The 5,718-nt window shown below is 37.7% G+C and overlaps 1 non-coding gene across 1 annotated transcript; it reads right to left on the reverse strand.

Moving 5' to 3' along the window:
* Positions 1-2,687: 2,687 nt before the first annotated feature.
* On the reverse strand, positions 2,688-2,794 carry LOC112768689 (small nucleolar RNA R71). The gene has a single exon (XR_003186089.1). It is a non-coding gene; the product is annotated as a small nucleolar RNA R71 (small nucleolar RNA).
* Between the last annotated feature and the right edge of the window lie 2,924 nt (positions 2,795-5,718).

Raw genomic sequence — 5,718 nt, forward strand, 5'->3', positions numbered from 1 at the left:
CCCTTTACATCACCCTTGTTAGCCACCTTGAGCTTTTTAATCCCCATTTGTTCTATATTTTACCACATCACTAGCCTTAAGCGGAAAACAAATTAATTATCCCAATTGAATCTTTGGTTAGCTTAAGATAGTGTGTTAATTAAGTGTGAGAAAAATGTGGGAACATGGGTTAATAAGGGAAAGTGTTATATTTTTAATTTGATAAAATATTTGGAATTTGGGTACCTACTCATGTGAGACTAGAAAAATTAAAAATTCATGTGCATTGATAAGTTATGTTTATTTTTCTATTTAAAAAAAAAAGAAAGAAAGAGAAAAAGAAAAAAAAGAGCAAATTAAATAAGGGGACAAAATTACCCCAATGTTAAGTTAATGAAAAATCAATGCACATGTGATAAATTAAAAAGAAAAGTTGATACATGAGTATGTGATGCAAAAGTGGGAATTTTGGGTAGCTAGGCATGAATTAGAATTATATAGAGTATATGTATGTTAGGTGAAAGCTTAGGTTAGTCAAAGATTCAATTTATAGCTGACTTAGCCATATATATACCCTCACCCTTACCTTCGCCCCATTACAACCTTGAAAAGACCTCATGATGTTTGCATTGGTACAATAAATACTTGTTGATTGGTTAGATGAAGAACAAGGTTTAGAAAGCATGATTAGAGAAGAGTAGAGTGATTGACCCTAGACACTTGAGAGTTAGAGTGATATACACTACCAGTAAGGGTTTAGTGCTCAATTCTATGTTCCCTGCTTTCATGAGCTATCTTCTTACAAGTTTACTTGTCTTTTATTGTATAATTTGAATTAGTGAAATCTGATTTTTGTTTGTCTTGGAGAACTTATTTATTTTTAAACCAAGTAGATAAAAACATTTTGCATGTAGTTGCATTCATATAGATAGGTTGCATTTCATATGTTTTACCATTCCTCTTCATCTTTATAGCTTCTCTTGAACTTAGCATGAGGACATGCTATTGTTTAAGTGTGGGGAGGTTGATAAACCACTATTTTATGGTTTATCTTGTGCTCAATTGAGTGGATTTTATCAACTCTTTACCCATTTATTCATACTATTTGCATGGTTTTACATTTGCCTTCCTAATTATGTGCTTTAATTGAAAACATGCTTCTTTGGCCTTAAGTTCCCTATGTTTAATCCTCTCTTATTACCATTAGATGCCTTGATATATGTGTTAAGTGATTTCAAAGATTACAGGGCAGGAATGGCTCAGAGGATGGAAAGGAAGCATGCAAAAGTGGAAGGAATACAAGAAGTTGGAGAAATTGCTAAGCTGTCCAGCCTAACCTCTTCGCACTCAAACGGCTATAACTTTAGCTACAGAGATCCAAATGACGCGGTTCTAGTTGCGTTGGAAAGATAACGTCCGGGGCTTTGATTTGATATATAATATGCCATAGTTTCCCTAACGCTAGGCGACGCGAACTCGTGCTCCACGCGGCCGCGTCGCAGTGAGAAAAAATCAGCATGTTTGAATTTGCAACCAGAGAATTCTGGGCTGTTTCTGACCCAATTTGCAGCCCAGAAAACATAGATTAGAGGCTATAAAGTGGGAGAATCCATTCATTCATAAACAGGTTTTTCATAATTCACTTTTCATAGGATTTAGATGTAGTTTTTAGAGAGAGAGGTTCTCTCCTCTCTCTTAGGATTAGGATTTAGGATTTCTCTTAGTTTTAGGAGTGCCTCTCAATCCCAGGTTCAATGTTCTTTTACTTTATATTTATCTCTTACTTTCAGATACTTTAATGCTTATATTAGTTATGTTGCCTATTTGGCTTATGCTACATTCATGTTATGATTTTCTTAATTAATATTATTTGAGGTATTTCAGATTTAAGATTGCTTTGCTTTATTTATATTGATGCTTTTAATTTAATTTAGAATTTTCCCTCTTGTCTTTGGTTGAGTCATTGGAGACACTTGAGTTATCAAACTCATTGTTAATTGAAAATTAGAATTCTTCAAGAATTAATTCGAGTTCCAATAACTCTAACTTTTCTCAAGGAAAGACTAGGATCTGAGGAATAAAAATTAATTCATCCACTTAACTTACCTTCATAGTTAGAGGTTAACAAAGTGGGAGAAAAATCCAATTTTCATCACAACTGATAAGGATAACCTGGATAGGACTTCCAGTTCTTATACCTTGCCAAAAGCTTTGTTATTTATTATTTTAACGACTTGTTATCTTACATTACTTGCTCCTTCTTTCCAAAACCCCCAATTTACAAGACTCATAACCAATAATATGAACACCTCCCTGCAATTCCTTGAGAAGACGACCCGAGGTTTAAATACTCGGTTATCAATTTTAAAGGGGTTTGTTACTTGTGACAACCAAAACGTTTGTATGAAAGGACTTTTGTTGGTTTAGAAGCTATACTTGCAACGAGGATTTATCTGCAAATTTCTAGACCACGCAAAAGTTCTCTCATCAAGGACCCTAATGAGCATCTCACTAAATTCCAAAAGATATGTGACACAGTTAAATCTAATGGTGTTCATCTTGACACCTATAGATTGCTATTGTTTCCATTTTCTTTGAGGGACAAAGCATCAAAATGGCTAGAATCATTTTCCAAGGAAAGCTTGATAACCTGGGAGGATGTAGTGAATAGATTCTTAACAAGGTTCTACCCTCCACAAAAAGTAAATAGGCTGAGAACTGAAGTGCAGACATTCAGACAGCAGGATGGTGAGACTATTTATGAAGCCTGGGAGAGATTCAAAGATTTGACAAGAAAATGCCCCCTGATATGTTTAATGAGTGAATGCAACTTCATATCTTTTATGAAGGGCTGAATTGTGAATCAAAGAAAGCTATATACCACTCATCTCGAGGTTCCCTTAACAAGAAGAAGACCATTGAAGAAGCCATTGATGTTATAGAGACAGTGGCTAACAATGAGTATTTTTATGCCTCAGACTGAAGCAACAACAGGGGAATCTTGAAATTAAACCATATGGATGCAATCCTGGCCCAGAATAAGATGATCACCAAGCAACTGGCTGAATTGACCAAGCAAATGGAGAAGAATCAGGCTGCAGCTATCCACACTCAACCATCACCTCAAGGAGAGTTGGACACAGAAGAATGAGTTAACTAGGAGGAAGCTAATTACCTTGAAAATTCATCTAGGCAAGCTCATGATCCATATTCTAAAACGTATAACTCTGGTTGGAGGAACCACCCAAACTTTGGGTGGGGGAACCAACAAAACCAAGGCCAAGACCACAGACCCCATAATCCAAACCAGTATAACAACTCCACTCACCAACACTCCAACCAAAAATCATACCAGACCACACAAAACACTTACTCACAGCCACCGTACCAAAACCACAATAACCACTCTTAACACCCCACGTCCAACCAACCATCACCACATGATGATGACAGAATGGCCAAAATAGAAGCTATGCTTGCAAACCTTTGCAAGGAGTTTGAAGACATGAAGAAATTCAAGGAGGAAATGATATCCAATCTGCAAAATCAAGATGCTACCACTCAGAAACTTGAAGCACAAATTGGATACTTGTCCAAGCAAGCTCCTGACTACAGTTCAGGTAATGCCACCAGGACAACTTCAAGAGAGGAATGCAAAGCTATTACCCTCAGAAGCGGAAAGGAATTGAAAGAGACTTCAAGGGAGACTCAAGAAGAGAAGGCAGAGGGTAGTTCAAATGCCAAGGAAGAAGCCCAAACACCTGCTCCCAACCCATCAGAAGAGAAAGAAGTTCTAAGGCCATATGTCCCAAAGGCTCCTTATCCTCAACGCCTAATAAAGAATGTAAAGGACAGCCAATTCTCCAAATTTTTGGAGATCTTCAAGAAACTTCAGATCAACATTCTCTGTGCAGAAGTACTAGAGCAAATGCCACTCTATGCTAAGTTTCTGAAGGAATTAATGACCAAGAAGGGAAGCTGGAGGAATGATGAAACTGTGGTATTAACTGAGGAATGTAGTGCTATCTTCCAACACAAGTTGTCTCAAAAATTGAAGGACCCAGGAAGCTTCTAAATTCCCTACATCATAGGAGAAATAACAGTTGAAAAAGCCTTATGTGACTTGGGAGCAAGTATAAATTTGATGTCCTTAACTATGATGAAAAGAATGAAGATTGAGGAAGCCAAACTAACAAGAATGGCCCTCTAATTGGCAGATCAGTCATTCAAATTCCTTCATGGAATAGTATAAGATTTGTTAGTGAAAGTAGGAGACTTCATCTCCCCTGCTGACTTTGTGGTATTGGATATGGAGGAAGAAGCTAAGGCTTCAATAATTTTGGGAAGGCCATTTTTAGCTACTGTTGGAGCCATCATAGATGTCCAAAAGGGTGAACTTACCCTTAGGCTACATGATGAGAGAATGGTATTCAATGTATTCAAGGCCATGAGCTATCCACCAGAGTCACTAGGAGAGTGTATGAAGCTAGATGCAGTGGAAACTGTGGTGCAAGAAACCTTTGAAGAAGCACTTGATGGAGTGACAAAGGGTGATTCCATGTTAAATGTTGAGGTTGCTGATGTCAATTCAGCTGAAGTGTCTATTCCAAGCACATCGGAGGAGAGGAAAAAGGAGAGAGAAGAACCCAAAGTGGAGCTGAAAGCACTACCTCCTACTCTCAAGTATGCATACTTAGGAAGTGAGGAAGTTACCCAGTGATCATCAATTCTGCCCTTAGTCAAGAACAGGAAGAGGAATTAATTAAGGTGCTGCAAAAGCACCAAGATGCCATTGGATGGACCCTTGCTGACTTAAAAGGGATAAGCTCATCCATATACATGCATAAGATCTTGCTGGAAGATGATGCCAAACCCTCCATTCAAGCCCAAAGAAGATTGAATCCTGTCATGAAAGAAGTGGTCCAAAAAGAGGTTATGAAGCTATGGCTGGCAGGAGTAATCTATCCCATTTCAGACAGCCCATGGGTGAGCCCTGTCCATGTGATTCCAAAGAAAGGAGGGATCACAGTTGTACGCAATGAGAAGAATGAACTCATCCCCACAAGAACAGTAATAGGCTGGAGGATGTTAATTGACTATAGGAAACTCAATAAGGCAACTAGAAAAGATCATTTTCCACTCCCTTTCATAGATCAGATGCTGGAGAGATTGGCAGGACATGCATATTACTATTTTCTTGATGGATACTCGGGATACAATCAAATAGTGGTTGACCCTAGAGATCAAGAGAAAACCTCATTTACCTGTCCATATGGAGTTTTTGCTTACAGGCACATGCCTTTTGGATTGTGCAATGCCCCTGCAACTTTCCAAAGATGCATGTTGTCTATTTTTTCAAACATGATTAAAAAGTTCATTAAAGTCTTCATGGATAATTTCTCAGTTTTTGGAGATTCCTTCTCCAATTGCCTAAATCATCTTGCCTTAGTGTTAAAAAGGTGCCAAGAGACAAACCTAGTTCTAAACTGGGAGAAATGCCACTTTATGGTGACAAAGGGGATTGTCCTTGGCCATAAAATTTCAGAAAAAGGCATAGAAGTAGACAAATCTAAGGTGGAATTAATTGAGAAATTACCTCCACCTAGTAATGTCAAGGCAATTAGGAGTTTTTTAGGCCATGCTGGTTTCTACAAAAGGTTTATTAGAGATTTTTCCAAAATTACAAAACCTTTGAGCAACCTATTAGTTTCTGATACACCTTTTGTGTTTAATCAAAAA

This window comes from Arachis hypogaea, chromosome 17 (genome assembly GCF_003086295.3).
Source record: "Arachis hypogaea cultivar Tifrunner chromosome 17, arahy.Tifrunner.gnm2.J5K5, whole genome shotgun sequence".
In the NCBI taxonomy this organism is placed as follows: Eukaryota; Viridiplantae; Streptophyta; class Magnoliopsida; order Fabales; family Fabaceae; genus Arachis; species Arachis hypogaea.